General features: G+C 35.9%; 1 long non-coding RNA gene across 1 annotated transcript; it reads right to left on the bottom strand.

Moving 5' to 3' along the window:
- Window positions 1–2,010: 2,010 nt before the first annotated feature.
- Window positions 2,011–2,425, bottom strand: LOC117342267. The gene is made up of 2 exons (XR_004535773.1): window positions 2,200–2,425; window positions 2,011–2,168 (listed from the first exon to the last, which is right to left on the bottom strand). It is a non-coding gene; the product is annotated as an uncharacterized LOC117342267 (long non-coding RNA).
- Between the last annotated feature and the right edge of the window lie 5,810 nt (window positions 2,426–8,235).

Raw genomic sequence — 8,235 nt, 5'->3', positions numbered from 1 at the left:
TTCAACACAATCTCCTTAATGTCTATACACTTTTGCCAACGGTGTTTAAGGGCCTCGAAGCCACTTTTATAGAACTCCTTTTCTTGGCTTTTCAGAAAGTCATCCACTGCATGTGGGTGCCTGAAATAGTTGTTTTTAGTTTTGGAAATAGATGAAAGTCTGACGGATTAAGATCAGGTGAATAAGGCGGATTTTAAAGTCACAATCGTGAATGGCAGCCATGACAATAACAGAGTTGTGAACAGGAGCATTGTCTTTACGGAATAACACACTTTTAGTGAGCTTTCCGCGTCGCTTAAGTTAAATATTTTCCCGCCTCAGAAGTGAAACATAGTATGTGCCATAGATTGTTTGTCCCATAGATTGTTTGTCCCTTTTGGAGATAATCTATCACAAGAATAGCATCTGCATCCAAGAAAACCAAGGCCATAAACCTTCCCGGCTGATAGAAGTCTTTGTCTACTTTGGCAGGGGCAAGCCCGGGTGCTTCCATTGTTTCAATTGTTGTTTGGCGTCTGGAGTAAAAAGATGGACCCATGTTTCATCCATACTTACAAATCTCTGAAGAAATTGGCAGGATCGTCCTCAAAAAAGGTTAAGATTAGCACGTCATAATGTGGTCTAATGTGTTTTGATCAATTGTCATAAGTGTTGGTACTCATTCGGCCGAAAGCTTTCTCGTTGCAAGATCCTCGGTCAGAATAGAATGTACTCTTTCCTATAAAATACCAGTTCTACTGGCTATATGTCGTTCTGTGACTTGTCTGTCAGTCATAACAATATCATGAAACTTATTGACCATTTCTGGAATTGCAACACACACAGGCCTTCCAGAACGCGGGTCTTTTTCCCTAAGGCTCTGTTAACCGCGCTTAAATTCCGCCACCCACCTTTTCACCGAAGCATATAAAGGGGCATCGTTCCCTAGTGTTGTTACCATATCATTATACCCCCGCAACGAAGTTAGGGGGGTATACTGGAATCAGGTTGTCTGTCCGTCTGTCTGTAGACACATTTTGTCCGGACACCTCCTCCTAAACCGATCGGCCGATTCCAATGAAACTTCACACAAATATTAATGAGCATGTGTAGATGTGCATGCCACTTTCTTTTTCTCAAAATTATGGTTGCTATGACAACTGGTCACTATAAACAGGTTTTCCGATAGGAACCATAACTTTAAGTTTGTCCGGACAACTCCTCCTAAACCGAAGGGCCAATTTCAATGAAACTTCACACAAATATAGAGGACCAATATGTAGATGTGCATGCCACTTTCTTTTTCTCAAAATTATGTCTGCTATGGTAACTGCTCACTATGAACAGGTTTTCCGATAAGAACCATAGCTTTAAATTTGTCCGGACAACTCCTCTTAAACCGAAGGGCCAATTTCAATGAAACTTCACACAAATATAGCGGACCATGTGTAGATGTGCATCTCACTTTCTTTTCCTCAAAATTATGGTTGTTATGGCAACAAGTCACTATATTACTGGGTTATCTTAGTTAGCCTCTAATTAAGAGTTCCAATTCACCATTGACTCGTGCAGATTGCGGGGGTATTAGTCAGCCATCCTGGCGACAGTTCTAGTTATATTTATCATTAGGTGATAAAAAACATTTTTATGCAAATATTGGATCTGCTCTTTCACCGATTTTGTCAGTTTTGCAAAAGCCGCTTGTCTTGTGTTTACTTCAGAGTGCTACCTCGTCGATATAAACTGACCAAATGAGACCAGTCCTTGGGTACACGGCCCTATATAGTCAGAGAATAGTAGGACTTAAAAAGAAAAAAAGAGGATCCTTGAGCTCACATCATATCAATCAGCCCTCGTATATCAACTACTAGTATATTTGTATGGACTAATGAACTGAAAACAAGAATGCTAGCATGGCAGGTTATATAAACAGCCTTTAAATATCACTGCAAAGTCAGGGGTTAAAATCCCTTTTTTTCTGAGTCAAATAAACTGCCAGTAGCATAGACAATAAAAGCAGTCAGATTTTTAAAAATAATTTATTCAAAACAAGTGTATTACCAACTAATGCTACTATATAAATATTGAACATTCATGTAATACATGTAACACAATAACAAATTACTACTAAACTGTAAACAATGTATACACACAATCACCTTGTTCGTCCAGGTAACATTACTGATAACCTCAGATCGTACAGGTAACACCACTGATAACCTCCGATCGTACAGGTAACATCACTGATAACCCCAGATCGTAGAGGTAACATCATTGATAACCTCAGATCGTACAGGTAACATTACTGGTATCATCAGATCGTACAGGTAACATTACTGATAACCTCAGATCGTACAGGTAACATCACTGATAACCTATCGTACAAGTAACATCACTGATAACCTCAGATCGTACAGGTAACATCACTGATAACCTATCGTACAGGTAACATCACTGATAACCTCAGATCGTACAGGTAACATTACTGATAACCTCAGATCGTACAGGTAACATCACTGATAACCTCAGATCGTACAGGTAACATCACTGATAACCCCAGATCGTACAGGTAACATCATTGATAACCTCAGATCGTACAGGTAACATCACTGATAACCTCAGATCGTACAGGTAACATCACTGATAACCTCAGATCGTACAGGTAACATTACTGATATCCTCAGATCGTACAGGTAACATTACTGATATCCTCCGATCGTACAGGTAACATCACTGATAACCTCAGATCGTACAGGTAACATCACTGATAACCTCAGATCGTACAGGTAACATCACTGATAACCTATCGTACAGGTAACATTACTGATAACCTCAGATCGCACAGGTAACATTACTGATATCCTCAGATCGTACAGGTAACATCACTGATAACCTCATATCGTACAGGTAACATCACTGATAACCTATCGTACAGGTAACATCACTGATAACCTCAGATCGTACAGGTAACATTACTGATAACCTATCGTACAGGTAACATCACTGATAACCTCAGATCGTACAGGTAACATCACTGATAACCTATCGTACAGGTAACATCACTGATAACCTCAGATCGTACAGGTAACTCCACTGATAACCTATCGTACAGGTAACATCACTGATATCTTCCATCAGCCATTACTTCTGTCATAATGATTAGAAATGACTACAAGGAAAATAATAATTTCATCGACACTTGATTTGCCGTGAAACCAAAGTTTTTGGACGAACAAAGTTTTAATATCACAACGTTTTAATTTAGGAATCATGCACTGAAGACACACTCTATAGATTCCATGTCATAATATTTCGGTCTAAACTGTCAGGTATGACAAAACATAGAAATCAAAGGAATATCATAATTAATTACCTAGATTACATGTACTTGTGTATATCATATCTCTCATGCCATCGCACTTTGAATCGTCGTTTTCAATGTCATTTTTCTTTACATTATTTAAACAATTTCTTTGCACAAACATGAATATTGCTTAACAATTTTTTTTTAAAGCTTACAACTGATGATGTTGTCAATGATCACAATTACACAGTGGTCGAACACTACTATACAGTTCCTGGAAGTTGTGATGCACAAGGCGAGGCAATTAACAATTTAATCAAAGTTGATCTCTGTGACCTTGAATATATGTCGAAGGCATCTATTGTTGTAATCTTTGAAAGGTGTCATGCAAGGAACCTAGCAGCGAAATATCATGATTCTTTTGACCTCTTGATATTTAAGAAGTTTTTTCAAAGAGACAGTTGACATCAGACGCCAAATGACGGACAGATGATGAACGACTTAACAACACTATAAGCTCACTTGGCCCATAGGCCAGATGATCTAATCACCGGAGAGATGTGACAGGCCTACAACAGCTAGAAGCTGTACAACTGGAACAGCACATTATTAGTAGGTAAAACGACACCATCATTATCACATGTAAGGGAACACTTTCTCAATATAGAACATAATGTGTAAACCAAAAGAAGCAAATTTCTCCACCACAGAAGTTTGTATGTGTCTATTGTTTTACAATCTTTGTGACCAGAACTGTAGACTGTAGGTTTGTGGTACATATATGAAACATGGTCAATGATTCAACCCAAATATCAATCAGTCTTAAACTTTTGACACAATCAGTATTCAAACTAGTGATTGTATATGAAGTGCTTTGTGTACTAACAGAAACTACATGTAGTCAGTTAAACATATACTTGCAAAATAAGGATTAAAACAAGCCTGCATCTCTCACCAGGATAGTCATGACAAACTACTCTCATTTCAGTTATATAACAAAAAAATTGATTCTTACATTTTGAGCTGCCTCTCTCAACAAGACCAAAGAAAAAGGATCTCTCTCTAAGGACTGACCTCTTTTATTCCTATTTAGCCCAGCCCTTCTGGCCCCAATAGAGCTAATAATGCCCAATAATGCTCCACACCAAAATCCCATCTGGTGTTAAGGACTATTTGCAATTAAAATGATGTACTTAATTCCCCGACCCTCCGGCCTTAGGGTCAGATAGCTAAAAATTTAAGTTAAAAAGGAAATATAAGTACTAGTATGTAACTGCCTTCTATAGATAGTCAATGTCCTATAATTCTCAAGGCATTGTATACAACACCACCCTACCAATTGTACAATTTTGAATCATCATGCTTCCAGTGATGAATGATATCCAGTGGATAGTTCTAGAGAAGAAGTTGTTTTTAACAATCCAGCCAAAGTGCCTCTTTTTGTCCCTTTGAATCATCACCTAAGGATGCTTCCAGCTCTTTAGTAATATTTCAATATAAACATCAATGTCAAATAGTACAAAATGATGTTTTTTCAAAATGTAAAATTGGGTTCTGATCAAATTTCAAAAGCCTCACAAAAAAGGAACGTTTACCAGTAACTTACAATTCAGTAGTAGTATCACTGATTCTTATGTGAAAGGAAGAACTATTTGAAACTTACTTCTTTGTATCGGTATTCATCTTCAAGGTTTGAATTCTATATCAAGTTTTAATATTGTTGAAAGTATTGTGCATATTCAAGTATGTTGTATGGATGTGAGCTCTAGACTCTTATACTAAGAAAGTTGTAGAACAATTAGAACTTAAACATAGGTACGCATGTAGACGCTGTATTGGTCTCCTCAAATCTTCCTTGTCAATAGTAACAGTCAAATGTTTAGGATCATTTGAAATGTGGTGAAGTGGAAAGATGAAAAATTATTATTTTGGAATAAATTGTGTTTAGGTGGTGCTAAGATGTGGAAAACTATTTTTATAACTAGGCTTTGCCAGTTTATGTATAGTAGCTCATCAATAACTATGTCCTATATATATTCGTACCTCCAACAACGTGCTGGAAGCGTTCATAAATAGATTTTTTATCTAGGACGGAGAGGTTATGTAAATACTAGAAGTGAACTAAAAAAGGTACTCCGCTATTCACAGCGATCCAGGAATAAACTCTATATTATGTTTGAGCACTAAACAAATATCCCAGCAGCATGTATGGGACCTCTTAGAATTGTTTAAACACTTGATATATTGAAAAAAGTGAAGCAGTTAAATAAAAATTATGTGATAAAACAAGTAAAGATATTAATATTCTGCATTTCTCACTAGAATGTCCATGTTTATATTTAAGTCGTGATAAAATGATGGATGGTGCTGTTAATGCTTTAGAAGTACTATTGTATGTAAATTTTTTAGAAATTAGCAATGAAGATCAATGTAGTTTTTTACTTGATGATCGCTCAAGTGTATATGTCTATCAACTATAGAATGGGAAGTACTAATATTGAATAGGTCTAGTTATAACAATGGAATATTGTGCGAGATGGAGACTTCATTATAATAAGCTTAATATAAATAACATGATTATAAAAGTTTTTATTAAAATCTGTATTATTGTATGAGATAAAAATAGAATTTTTTTTATAATAAGCCTATTGTACACTGGGAGACACGAATGCCCTAATTGTTGCATATTTTCTACTAATTAAAATTTTTTCACCAACTTTACTAAGAAAGCAATAATTTAGCACACAACAGCCTATTTTTTCAGAAATATACCTAATTATGAAATTCAAGCTAGTTTTTGGCCATCAAGCAGAATTTTGTGAAACGTAACTTTTATGATAGACATTTAAATTCTTTTCAGTGTCTAAAATGTTGTAACAGGCACTAGTTTTCCCCTCAATGTCTAAAATAGATGAATAAGCACTAATTCTCTCTTGGCTGTCTAGAATTAATGATTAGTGATGTGTCCTATTATTCCACAATTTACACTAGGTAAGACGGCCGATGCTAGAAATATGGGATAGTGTCTGAAATTGGAGAAAAGCACATTTTTTTTTGGAACAGGCACCAATTTTCAGAGATTTGCCTCGGTCTACTTGATCACATTGGCAACACCAGTGCTAGCTGTATACTACCTTACCTGGACAGCAGTAATCCCTGACCACCAAGGTCAGTGGCTAGCCCTGGCCTAGAGCGCTCATCCGCTCATCCGTGAAGTTGTCCCAGTTGTGATATTGTACAACTTAAATGCAGGTATATATCTTTTATATATAAAAGATTATATATTTTTTAAATATATGTATATATGAACCGAAGAGGAAACAAAAGAATGTCGGTCTGTCAAAGTGCCCCTTTTTGTCCCTTGGAATCACCACCTAGGGATGCTTCAAGTCAAATATGAATGATATATTCCAGTACATAGTTCTAGAGAAGAAGTTGTTTTTAGAAGTCTAGCCAAATTATTCCTTTTTGTCCCTGGTCTCAGCACCATGGGGAGGTCAGCCCCACTATTTATAAAATTTTGAATCTGCTCCACATTGGGATGCTTCCAGTCAAATTAAGTTAAATTTCAATTGGTTAAGAGACGTTAATTTAAGAAATGGTTAACATACAGCCGGACAACAGACGAGGGATGCCACAGTATGGCATAAGCTCACCTAGGTCTTCGGACCAGGTAAGCTAATAATTACATAAAATATCATGGTTATCATCAAAAAAATATGTATAAAGCTGTTTTGATTGGTTGTTTTAGATATAACCATGTAATCAAATGTACATACAGTAATATAAACTACTAACAAAATAATGCTAAAACAGAGTAAATACTGCAGGCTTTAAATGTACAAGTGTGTTGCCAAAAGTCATATAAACTTAGCTGTATGGGTTCATGTCATTTGATGACAGGCAAGTAATTAATTACTCATCACAACTCCGGTTAAATTAAATGCATATTATTGGTATATTGGGGAGAGCACAAAACACATTCTATATATTGCGAAAATGGTTATATTAAACTGAACAAAACAAGTGTCTTTTAACTTGGGGTGGAGGGAATTCCAATTTCTCTTTTGGTCTAATTTTAAAGTTATAATTGCTACAAGTTAACACTCATGGGCAGAACCATAATTTTCATTGTTTCTTCTCTGCTATTCAAATCCTAACCCCACAAGTCGACCATAAGACCTACTCAGACTATATCTTTGAAGGGTTTCAGCCAAATTTTGTGTATCACATGGATGAGAAATGCTGCTTTACTTGGAGTGAGTGGTTTTCAAACATTGTTCATCAGAAGTTTGCTTGGGAGCTCTCTAATGTGGAGATGAGTTTTTAATGTTGGAGGGAACAAAATGCAGGCACAAACAAAATGATGCCTATGAAAAAATATCAATGAGTGAAATAACAATGTATGTATACAATGTACATTCCCGGAACACACATATTTACCATTCACCTACCCCTAGTAAATGCACATTATAATTTTCCTTGTCTAATAATTATCATCACTTCATAAGTAATGCATAGATTTCCTGATAGAAATATCTACAATCGATCTCTACCTGAATTTGAAATTTTGAATTTACAAAGTTCTATTGATAATACGTTCATGATAATTTTCCAATATTGCTTAGAGCCCTGGACCTCATCCTCTTTTGTGAACTACAGTGTGTAGCTACCACATTTATCCTCAAATAAGCTCCCTCTTCTATTTTTATACAAAGGAATCCACTTATTTGCATATGAAATTCTACAAACTAAGCATATGAAATTCTACAAGCTAAGAAGCTAATTCCTGAACTTCATATCCCCTGCTTTCCTGACATATTGTAGTAAAATATTTTTGAGGTTACGTAGGTGTAAACATGTAGGTGGACAGAATGATAAGATCTCTTGAACAAAAATGTATTGCTTGAAACTTAAAGGTAAAAGTAAAGCTTTAAACATGTCATACTGGA

Source organism: Pecten maximus, chromosome 14 (genome assembly GCF_902652985.1).
Source record: "Pecten maximus chromosome 14, xPecMax1.1, whole genome shotgun sequence".
Taxonomy (NCBI): domain Eukaryota; kingdom Metazoa; phylum Mollusca; class Bivalvia; order Pectinida; family Pectinidae; genus Pecten; species Pecten maximus.
Note: the sequence above shows the minus strand (reverse complement) of the source record. Positions and strands in the feature narration are given on the sequence as shown.